At 39.7% G+C, this 11,967-nt stretch overlaps 1 protein-coding gene and 6 non-coding genes across 7 annotated transcripts in view; all 7 read left to right on the top strand.

Annotated features, from left to right (window-relative positions):
• Nucleotides 1-11,967, top strand: part of LOC127951795 (pentraxin fusion protein) — a 421,943-nt gene that overhangs the window by 250,993 nt on the left and 158,983 nt on the right. The window lies entirely within an intron of this gene.
• trnak-cuu (transfer RNA lysine (anticodon CUU)) lies at nt 596-668 on the top strand. The gene has a single exon. It is a non-coding gene; the product is annotated as a tRNA-Lys (tRNA).
• Nucleotides 800-873, top strand: trnan-guu (transfer RNA asparagine (anticodon GUU)). The gene has a single exon. It is a non-coding gene; the product is annotated as a tRNA-Asn (tRNA).
• trnak-cuu (transfer RNA lysine (anticodon CUU)) lies at nt 1,666-1,738 on the top strand. The gene has a single exon. It is a non-coding gene; the product is annotated as a tRNA-Lys (tRNA).
• Nucleotides 1,870-1,943, top strand: trnan-guu (transfer RNA asparagine (anticodon GUU)). The gene has a single exon. It is a non-coding gene; the product is annotated as a tRNA-Asn (tRNA).
• Nucleotides 2,736-2,808, top strand: trnak-cuu (transfer RNA lysine (anticodon CUU)). Its single transcript has one exon. It is a non-coding gene; the product is annotated as a tRNA-Lys (tRNA).
• trnan-guu (transfer RNA asparagine (anticodon GUU)) lies at nt 2,939-3,012 on the top strand. Its single transcript has one exon. It is a non-coding gene; the product is annotated as a tRNA-Asn (tRNA).

Genomic DNA, 11,967 nt, shown 5'->3' with positions numbered 1-11,967 from the left:
TAGCCCCTTTTCAGAGTCAACAGCTTTGCGAGTCATCTTGTGTCAAAATAAGACAAAGGGTGCTGAGTGATTGTTTGTGTCAGCTCAAGTTTGCTGTGGAGAGTTCGTGTTTTGTTTTCCTTGTGGAACTCCATACCTGGAACCTTTGATGAGTTGGCTGAACTAATAGCCTTTCAGGCTGTTGAACCAGAGCTCTGCTCGTTCAATCTGTATTCCCCAGCAACAGGCATGGCTAAAACAAACATAGAAGACTCTATGCCTAGTGTGGCCAAACTCTGTCCTGGAGGGCCCTGTCAGGTAGAGTTTCACTCCAGCCAGCTCCATCAGACGTGCCTGGAAGTTTCCGGTCTCTGTGGTGAGACCGGGTTCAGCAGCTTAAGTTGAGTTTCTTTGTGCTTGGAGCCAAGCTCGTCAGACCAAGCAACCTCCAGGATCGAGGTGGGATGCCCCTGCTCTAAGCCTACCGCTAGGCTTAACCCCAACCTTACCCGCGAGATGTTTTGTCAAGCCTCTGCGAAAAGCGAGGCTCTGTTTGCTCATAAAATGTTTGGCAGTTCTCAAAACAGACGTCAGCCTTGGGAAAGTGACTGCCGCTGCCCGGCTAGCTCAGTCGGTAGAGCATGAGACTCTTAATCTCAGGGTCGTGGGTTCGAGCCCCACGTTGGGCGTGCCTTTTGGCTCTCTCTCGCCCCTCCCAATGGGTGTAAATCTCTTGAATTAAGTTTGCTGACGCAGGACTAGTGTCGCGCCCAGCGTCAAATTCTTTTGTGACTGTTACCCACAAGACCTTACACTACCAGTCTCTGTGGCGCAATAGGCTAGTGCGTTCGGCTGTTAACCGAAAGGATGGTGGTTCGAGCCCACCCAGGGACGAAGCAAGCTTTTCGCAGCAATGTCGGCAAGCACAGACTTTAGCACGCTTGTCCGCTGACGCAGCGTCTGTAGCCCCTTTTCAGAGTCAACAGCTTTGCGAGGCATTTTGTGTCAAAATAAGACAAAGGGTGCTGAGTGATTGTTTGTGTCAGCTCAAGTTTGCTGTGGAGAGTTCGTGTTTTGTTTTCCTTGTGGTGGAGGCCTGTGTGGTCCAGGGAGGTCCTGCTCAAAATTCCCTCTAGGACCGCCACAAAATGCCACCAAATTGCTTCTCCAATCATATGCTGTCGGAGTTTGCAAACTGTATTCACACAGCGAGACAGAACTCCATACCTGGAACCTTTTATGAGTTGGCTGAACTAATAGCCTTTCAGGCTGTTGAACCAGAGCTCTGCTCGTTCAATCTGTATTCCCCAGCAACAGGCATGGCTAAAACAAACATAGAAGACTCTATGCCTAGTGTGGCCAAACTCTGTCCTGGAGGGCCCTGTCAGGTAGAGTTTCACTCCAGCCAGCTCCATCGGACGTGCCTGGAAGCTTCCGGTCTCTGTGGTGAGACCGGGTTCAGCAGCTTAAGTTGAGTTTCTTTGTGCTTGGAGCCAAGCTCGTCAGACCAAGCAACCTCCAGATTCGAGGTGGGACGCCCCTGCTCTAAGCCTACCGCTAGGCTTAACCCCAACCTTACCCGCGAGATGTTTTGTCAAGCCTCTGCGAAAAGCGAGGCTCTGTTTGCTCATAAAATGTTTGGCAGTTCTCAAAACAGATGTCAGCCTTGGGAATGTGACTGCCGCTGCCCGGCTAGCTCAGTCGGTAGAGCATGAGACTCTTAATCTCAGGGTCGTGGGTTCGAGCCCCACGTTGGGCGTGCCTTTTGGCTCTCTCTCGCCCCTCCCAATGGGTGTAATTCTCTTGAATTAAGTTTGCTGACGCAGGACTAGTGTCGCGCCCAGCGTCAAATTCTTTTGTGACTGTTACCCACAAGACCTTGCACTACCAGTCTCTGTGGCGCAATAGGCTAGCGCGTTCGGCTGTTAACCGAAAGGATGGTGGTTCGAGCCCACCCAGGGACGAAGCAAGCTTTTCGCAGCAATGTCGGCAAGCACAGACTTTAGCACGCTTGTCCGCTGACGCAGCGTCTGTAGCCCCTTTTCAGAGTCAACAGCTTTGCGAGTCATCTTGTGTCAAAATAAGACAAAGGGTGCTGAGTGATTGTTTGTGTCAGCTCAAGTTTGCTGTGGAGAGTTCGTGTTTTGTTTTCCTTGTTGTGGAGGCCTGTGTGGTCCAGGGAGGTCCTGCTCAAAATTCCCTCTAGGACCGCCACAAAATGCCACCAAATTGCTTCTCCAATCATATGCTGTCGGAGTTTGCAAACTGTATTCACACAGCGAGACAGAACTCCATACCTGGAACCTTTGATGAGTTGGCTGAACTAATAGCCTTTCAGGCTGTTGAACCAGAGCTCTGCTCGTTCAATCTGTATTCCCCAGCAACAGGCATGGCTAAAACAAACATAGAAGACTCTATGCCTAGTGTGGCCAAACTCTGTCCTGGAGGGCCCTGTCAGGTAGAGTTTCACTCCAGCCAGCTCCATCAGACGTGCCTGGAAGTTTCCGGTCTCTGTGGTGAGACCGGGTTCAGCAGCTTAAGTTGAGTTTCTTTGTGCTTGGAGCCAAGCTCGTCAGACCAAGCAACCTCCAGGATCGAGGTGGGACGCCCCTGCTCTAAGCCTACCGCTAGGCTTAACCCCAACCTTACCCGCGAGATGTTTTGTCAAGCCTCTGCGAAAAGCGAGGCTCTGTTTGCTCATAAAATGTTTGGCAGTTCTCAAAACAGACGTCAGCCTTGGGAAAGTGACTGCCGCTGCCCGGCTAGCTCAGTCGGTAGAGCATGAGACTCTTAATCTCAGGGTCGTGGGTTCGAGCCCCACGTTGGGCGTGCCTTTTGGCTCTCTCTCGCCCCTCCCAATGGGTGTAATTCTCTTGAATTAAGTTTGCTGACGCAGGACTAGTGTCGCGCCCAGCGTCAAATTCTTTTGTGACTGTTACCCACAAACCTTACACTACCAGTCTCTGTGGTGCAATAGGCTAGCGCGTTTGGCTGTTAACCGAAAGGATGGTGGTTCGAGCCCACCCAGGGACAAAGGAAGCTTTTCGCAGCAATGTCGGCAAGCACAGACTTTAGCACGCTTGTCCGCTGACGCAGCGTCTGTAGCCCCTTTTCAGAGTCAACAGCTTTGCGAGTCATCTTGTGTCAAAATAAGACAAAGGGTGCTGAGTGATTGTTTGTGTCAGCTCAAGTTTGCTGTGGAGAGTTCGTGTTTTGCTTTCCTTGTGGTGGAGGCCTGTGTGGTCCAGGGAGGTCCTGCTCAAAATTCCCTCTAGAACCGCCACAGAATGCCACCAAATTGCTTCTCCAATCATATGCTGTCGGAGTTTGCAAACTGTATTCACACAGCGAGACAGAACTCCATACCTGGAACCTTTGATGAGTTGGCTGAACTGTTGGACAAGAGCTCTGCTCGTTCAATCTGTATTCACCAGCAACAGGCATGCCTAAAACAAACAGAGAAGAGTCTAAGCCAGGGGTGTCCAAACTCTGTCCTGGAGGGCCCCTGTCAGAACTTTTACTGACGGAAAATGGTGATTTACAGCATTAAGTAACAATTCAATTCTCCCATTCAGACGTATAGGAAAATAGGGAAAACATTTTTTAAAAATAATTTATTGCAAACATACACTTCCTAAAACATTACTTCGGAGGGTAAAGGCATAAAAATCCCTTTCTTTTTTTCTCCAAATTTTCTCCTATTTTTCTCTCATCTTTTCCTCTTTTTCTCCTTCCATTTCTTCCCCCTCCTTAACAGACTATTGTTCCCCAGCTTACTTCCTACTCACTTCCAGTCAGGAGGTTTTTGTGTTCTTCCTGAAATAAAAAAAATGGCTGAGCAAAGTTGAGTGTATTGACACCTGTTTGTACAACAGTGTGGCTACCGGCCCGCCTACATCCACCTCTGAAAAGGACATCCACCTCTTTTCTGTACACATGTCTTTCTAGGTGAGAATTTTATTTGTATTTTTATTTTTAGGAAATGCAACAGAAAAAAGGAAGTACTGACCTAACGCCTTAGAAACATCAACGTTGTCTTTTATGTAGACTTTTGTTAAAACAAGTCAAATAAACAGAGACATTTATTTAAAAAAACTAACCAAACTAATGTAGAGAGAGATAATTTATTGTTATCTTAAATTAATAAAATCAAACAGACATTTATTCATGTTAAGGAATACTATCTACAATATGTGATGTGTTGAAATCACGTTAATTTTAAACCAACTTAAAAAAAAAAATCTAAACACACACAAAATGTGTGTGTTAATGATATTTCACGCCGGTGTTTTCTTTGAGGTTGCTGTGGCTACACGTGATGCGTCCCTTTTTCGCAGGTGCATTTCGCGATGTACAAAAGCTAACGCCACAGGACCTGAGAAATTTCTTCACCAGCAAAACATTTATTTTTTCTATGGCTTTTCTATACATTTTTTCCCCCTTCAAACCATTAGAAATACAAGAACCAACTGCAGAACGACATAAACAAATAACCAAGAAAATATGAGGACCATCAGAAGGCCCGGGTGGAGCAAGCACGTTTTAATAAGACTGTGACAACAAGACTACAGAAACACAGGATCAACCTTAAACTAATTATTGTATAGCAAAAATGTCATGATTGCGGACATGCTCAGACAGCCTGTTATCAGGAAATGACTGTAACTGTTAACTTCATCATCTGTTTTTTATTTGGGCATCAGAATTCCACAAAATCAACATAGTAACAACTAACAATCATCAACACAACACAACAGGCGAAACCAAAAAGGATACATGCGCAGATGATCAAGTACATTAAAACAAATAAATAAAACCGTGGATCTGATGCTCAAAAGGAGTAGGCAGAAGCTTAAGCTTATTGACGCCTACCCCCTTTTTTTTACATTTAAACCGTAGGTATCTACTATAATCGATAAGACAGTTGCCACATATTAGTGTTGTCCTATTCCAGTGACAGTACAATCAACAATATTAACTCACAATCATTCTGCTAATTCCAAAAAGAAGAATCTTCAATAAGTACAAAAAAAAAACACACACAAAAAAAACTCGCTAGTCACCAATCTTTTAATTTGATCTTTTGTTCCTTACTTGTTATGAGTTCAATACATTTACTGGCCACAATTGTTTATAATTATAAATAGTTTAATTATATTATCTTGATTAACTTATATTATCTTTTTAGTTTGTCAGTCAAAAAAAAATACAACATAAATAGATTGCTCTGCAGCTAATTCCATTTCTACACCTAAGGACATTCTTCTGTCCTGTACTTAGACAGTATAACTTGTTTATACTTTGATTTAAATTGATAAATGAATGGGCACTGCTTGAGTTGGGCTCTCAGGTTATTCCAGAGCCTGGCACCACACACAGACACACACATACTTTTCTTCGTTGTTCTGAAAGCCGGTACTTTAAAATGACCATAACCTCTCAAATTGTAACAGCTATCTCTTTTTATGAATAGTTTTTGAATATTTGCAGGTAGTAGGATCCAATTTGCTTTATACATTAATTGTGCAGTATAAAAAACGACTAAGTCCATGAATTTAAGCATATTACTTTGTAAAAACAGTATATTTGTATGTTCTTGGTATCCTACCTTATGAATAACTCTGATTGCTCGTTTTTGGAGAGTTACAAGGGAATGCAGGGAACTCTTATAATTATTACCCCAGACCTCAATTCCATACGTTAAGTATGATAAAATCAGACTGGAATACAATATATACAGCGCCTTGTAATTTAAAACGTACTTAGCTTTGTTTATGATTGCAATATTTTTTGATATCTTCCTTTGTATGTGTCCAATGTGTGATTTCCAGCTCAATTTGTTGTCTATTGTGATTCCCAAGAATTTAATTTCTGTTACTTTTTCTATTTCAATACCATTTATACGTATCAGTAGTTCCGGAGTTTCCTTATAATTGCCAAAAATAATCATTTTTGTTTTACTTAGATTGAGTGACAATTTGTTTAAATCCAGCCATGTTTTAAATTTGGCTAATTCCTGATTAACATCCTTTATAAGTCTATTATAGTTATCGTTGGAATAAAATAAGTTGGTATCATCAGCAAATAATACAATTTTTAATAAATCTGATACTTTAAATATATCATTAATATATAAGTTGAATAGCAAGGGAGCCAGTATAGACCCTTGAGGCAGCCCACAAACAATGCTCATACATTTTGATTCAGTGTCCCCCATTTTAACAAATTGTTGTCTCTCATCTAAATAGCTTTTAATCCAGTTCCCAGCTACTCCCCGAATACCGTATTTTTCTACTTTTTGTACAAGGATAGAATGATTGATGGTATCAAATGCTTTCCTTAGGTCTATAAAGATTCCAACAGCATGTTTTTTGCTGTCTACAGCACTGGTGATTTCTTCCACAGCATCAATAATAGCCATAGTGGTTGATCTTTTGGGTCTAAATCCATATTGCCCCTCGTTAATTAACTCATGCTTCGCAATAAATGTATCCAGTCTGCTATAGAACATTTTCTCCAATATTTTTGAGAACTGTGGCAGCAGAGAGACAGGCCTATAATTTGTAAATATATGTTTACTTCCATTTTTAAATAGTGGTAACACTTTTGCTATTTTCATTTTGTCTGGGAAAGTTCCAGTTTGGAATGAGGCATTACATATATGTGTTAAGGGTTTCACAATATTATCAATTATTCTTTTTATTAATCTCATATTTATATCCAAATAGTCCATAGAGGATTTATTATTACATTTATTCACAATAGTTATGATTTCAGTCTCACTCACTTCAGAGAGGAAGATGGTTTGAGGGTTCCTTTCTATAGCTGAATCCACCATTATGTTATTACTGCTTGCTGGGATTTTTGCCGCTAATTCAGGACCAACATTTATAAAGAAATCATTAAACTTATTGACAATGTTTTTCATATTATAGTTTTCAGTGTCATTATCTATAAAATAGTCAGGGTATGCGTTGATTGAACGATTGTCTCTTAACAATTTGTTCAGTATATTCCAAATTCCTTTAATATTACTTTTATTCTCATTTAATTTATTTTCATAGTATAATTTCTTGCTATTTCGTACAATAGTTATCAGTTTATTCTTGTATACTTTATACCGTTCTTCAGATTCTTTTGTTTTTTGAATCATAAATTGTTTGTATAAATTATTTTTCTTTTTACATGCATTAAGTAGTCCTTGTGTTAACCATGGACACTTTAGTATTTGTTTCTCCCTCCTATATTGACGCACAGGGCAGTGTTTATTATATAGTGCACAAAATATTTCCAGGTAAGTATTGTAGGCCCTGTTCACATCATTCTCCTCAAGCACTTTGGTCCAATCCTGGTTAGCTAACTCACAATTTAAAGCAACAATAGTCTTTTCAGTTAGTACCCTTTTATATGTATTTTTTTGTGATTCATAGTTTTTTTCGTAGTTGTCATTGTACAATACAAATATTGGAAGGTGATCAGTTATGTCAGATATCATGAGACCACTTACTTTGGTTTGATCTATTGCATTTGTAAAGATATTGTCAATAAGTGTTGCACTATGAGAGGTAATTCTACTGGGTCTGGAGATAGATGGGAAGAGGCTCATACTATACAAAGCATTCACAAATTCATCAGTGGCATGATGGTTGTCATGATTCATCAGATCAATATTGTAATCACCACAAATAAATAATATTTTATTCATGGTAGAGAATGTTCTCTCCATCCATTCTGTAAATAATTCAATGCTAGACCCCGGTGATCGATAAATACAACTAATTACAATATTTTTTTTCCTTTCACAAATTATTTCAATTGTTACGCATTCAAGTAAGTTATCAACTGATACTGACATTTTTTCAATCATTTTAAATTTTAGTTTATTGCTTACGTATATAGCTACCCCGCCACCTGCTTTGTTTTTCCTGTTCACATGATTTAAGGTATAACCTTCCAATTCAAAATTGTCAATACCTTTTCTTTCATTAAACCATGTTTCTGATATTGCTACTATATTAAAGGGATTAATAAATTGTTGCAAATACTCTCTGATACAGCTGAAATTTGTGTACATGCTTCTGCTATTAAAATGAATTAATGATAGCTTCCCTTTGGTGTTAACAGCATTGAAATCATTATCAGAATAGTAGCGGCAGTCAATGTTAGTATCTGACAAAAACATAGTGTCAGGATCTATGTTATTCTCTGGGACATAATCACTGTGTTCAGTGACCTCTTGTGGGTTGATCTGATCGGATGTTATTGTATACATGAAGAGTGTTTTGATGTTACCTCTGAGATGTCACCCCCGTTTTCAGTCATATTTGGCTAGCTCCTCCACGCTTCTGACAACCAACACCTTTGCTTCCTCCGGTGGCCCATTTAGCTTAATGAAAATCTTGCAGTTCCTCACCCAAGTGCTCTGGACTTTATCTTGCTTTCTCAGGATCCTGGCTTTGCGTGCTATTTCCCCGTTCTTCCGTGTTAAGTGATCGTTCATGAAGACATTAGCTTTAGACATTAACTTAACTGCTGGAACTTTTTAAATAACTGTATTGTTATTTAAGTCCTATTTTCTTTTCCCTGCTTTTTTCCTAAGTATGTTTTGTTTTTAGTCACAAGTGTGCGTAGGTGTGGTTTTATGATTAGGTTTTTTCTTCTTCTATATTTAATTGTGTGGGCTGTATGTTGTGAATATTTGTAAATTAGGGTTGGAAATAGCTGCAAAACGTTGTCGGGAATCATTTGATTGTGAAGATCCTCCGTTAAGATGCAATAGGGATAGGGTTTCAAACCTCATCAAAACACTACAGACTGTTGATGAGATGAAAAAACACAAGTCAGCTAAATCGTTAAAATAATCGCGGTGCGATCAAGGGCAGAACCTTCTCCAGAACCAGCTTTTGATTTTGAACAATTTGTAAATTCTCAATGGTTAGGTGAGTTGTCAGAACCATGTCTATTCTCAATTTTTTTAACAGTTTGTAAAACAGACCGGTGAGGGAGCAGGTACCCAGCCACACCACACAATTGCCTTGCAATGGGTCTCACACATAGTGAAATATAATCACTTGTAAGAGAGGGTGGTGATGTGGTTGGATACACCGTAGTACCACAAGCTCGATTCGATGTTTCTGAAATCTGCATGCTTATAAATTTAAGGGAAATGTCTTCTACAGATCTACCAGATTACACTGTGGCATTTTCCAAATTACTAGGTGGAGATTGTAGTTTAATTAACATCACTTTGAGCGGTCCTAGCCTGTCAGATGTTCAGATGTTAATACATTCAGCTAGCAACAATTACAGTGTCAATCTCTTCATCAGTGATCTTGAAAAATTAATGCAGAGCAACTCAGATGTGCAGTTTGAGTGTTTAAATTTAAAAGTGTCTATAGCAAGAAGTAAACAAGGTGGCGCTCGACGAAAAATAAGGGCTCTAGCCCATGATCAAGTGATTGGTAAGAACAGACATAATTTTTTCATCCCCTCAAACATTGCTGAGGAAAACAATCTTTGTTTTGCAATCTGCTTAGCACACTTTCTTTACCCTCAGAAACCACACACAGAATTAGAGTCTGTAGCGTCAGCATTGCAGAAGTCTGCTGGATACACTGATCAAAATATCACTTAATGATATGAATTAGTTTAAACATGTTGAATATTAAAATGGTAGTCTTCTATAGAACGAATACAGGGATGTTGGAGAAATATACAAACACAGATGTACCACATCCTAAAACTGTGTTTTTGTACCTCCACAACAATTATTATTTTATGATTAAAAGTCTGAAGGGGTTCATTGGCACACCATATGTGTGTGTGAGTTTTATCAAGAGTTTACCGCTCGGCGAGATCACAGATGATGATACGATACACTTGCGATGTTTGCAACGGTTCTGAATGTCAGCTTTACCCCAAAAAACAAAACCCTGCGGTAACTGTTTGCGGTACTGCAGGTCAGACTATTGTTTTTAGATGCATAAAAAGACATCTCTAGGTCAGAAATTTGCACAGTGCGATGTTACCAAATATTGCAGTTAATGTAATCGACGTTACCATGTCAGCGACACCAACCCCAAGCCACACAAATGTCCTGCAGATTGTTGTGTTCACTGGTGAGGGTTTGTTTACCGATGGTGTTCAACGTTTTATTCAGCCAGTTATGGTGAAGGAGCAAAATAGCCGCTGCATTTAGTTTTATTTTGAAACCCATTATTAAAAAATTTGTATATGCCATCACATTTGATTGCGAAGAATTTGTGGCTAAAGGTTCTTATTGTGTGGATCGTCTAACTAAGAAATTCAGACAGCCTTGTCATAATAATTACAAATACATTGCACATAATGCATCCAGATTTGACAATTTCATTCTTTTGGTATACTTCACTAAAATGGGGATACCTCCTGAAAATAACAATGCAAGGCTGTTGTCTAATCCATAAGTACGATGATGCATTCAAACAAAGATTTATCGACGGTTCCAGTTGTATACACATGCATATACCGTGTCTAGCCAACACACCTGCTGCTTTTAATCTGACCAACTCTGTGAAGGGATATTTCCCACATCAAATGGGGAGTCATCTCATTTATCATCAGTAAAATAACTGATGAATCATTGTTATCATTGTTATATGTTATCTGTTTCTGATGCAGAAAATCTAGTTCATGCATTCATGACCTCTAGACTGGACTACTGTAATGCACTTCTAGGTGGTTGTCCTGCTTCGTCAATAAACAAGCTACAGGTAGTCCAAAATGCAGCAGCTAGAGTCCTTACGAGGTCAAGAAAATATGATCATATTACCCCAATTTTACAGTCTCTGCACTGGCTACCTATTAAGTTCCGTATCAGTTACAAATTATCATTACTTACCTATAAGGCCCTAAATGGTTTTGCTCCTGCGTACCTAACTAGCCTTCTACCACGCTACAACCCATCACGCACCCTAAGGTCACAAAACGCTGGACTTTTGGTAGTTCCTAGGATAGCAAAGTCCACTAAAGGAGGTAGAGCTTTCTCACATTTGGCTCCCAAACTCTGGAATAGCCTTCCTGATAATGTTCGGGGTTCAGACACACTCTCTCTGTTTAAATCTAGATTAAAAACACATCTCTTTCACCAAGCATTCGAATAATGTATCTTTTATTTGTGAGTGTAGTTGCATCTGATCAAAGGTGCATTTTTATTCATTAGCTTGGGTTAAACTAATTTTACTTTGTTGGATCAGCAGCTATGCTAATGATGTCTCTATTTTGTTTCTATGTTTCGCCACGGGATTCACATCCCGTGGTAACTAGGATTTACACAAGCTTCAGTCTGGATCCAGAACACCTGGGAAGAGATGATGCTGACCCTCAGAGGACCTCAGATGATGCTAACCCTGAATCAACAAACAAAACTAACAATTATTGCTAAATGTGTGACTGCATCATATAATAACTTAATTAATAATATTGATAGTTCATCGTCTAGCTGACTACGTCTTGTATTATTATTATTATTTTTACTTTTTCTAAAATCCTGTCAAATGTGCACAAACTACTAGCTACTACTAAATATTGTAGAAAAACATTATTTTCTGTAAAGTTGCTTTGTAATGATTTGTTTTGTAAAATGTGCTATACAAATAAAATTGAATTGAATTGAATTGAAAAAAATGTGTTGAAAATGACTCATACGAATGCCCATACCCAGCCAAAGAGTTTTATGGATATACAACTATGTCGAACAAAGATCTTATAACCCCAATTATTTAAATCCATTATTGAAGGTGCCTTATGGCCTTCTCAAAAGACAGTTTGATGACAAGATTGAAATTTTACAGTATGCATACAATCTTCATACCGAGATTCAGTGGGAAAGTAGCTGGACCTGTGCCAAACAATCTAATGCTGACGTGATTGCGTTCATGTCCTCCTACAAACATCCTGAGAGATTGAAACCTCGCAAAACGTTGTATGGTGGTATAACAAATTCATTCA

Source organism: Carassius gibelio, chromosome B3 (genome assembly GCF_023724105.1).
Source record: "Carassius gibelio isolate Cgi1373 ecotype wild population from Czech Republic chromosome B3, carGib1.2-hapl.c, whole genome shotgun sequence".
Taxonomy (NCBI): Eukaryota; Metazoa; Chordata; class Actinopteri; order Cypriniformes; family Cyprinidae; genus Carassius; species Carassius gibelio.
The sequence above is the reverse complement of the archived record's forward strand: the minus strand, read 5'-3'. Positions and strand labels throughout refer to the sequence as shown.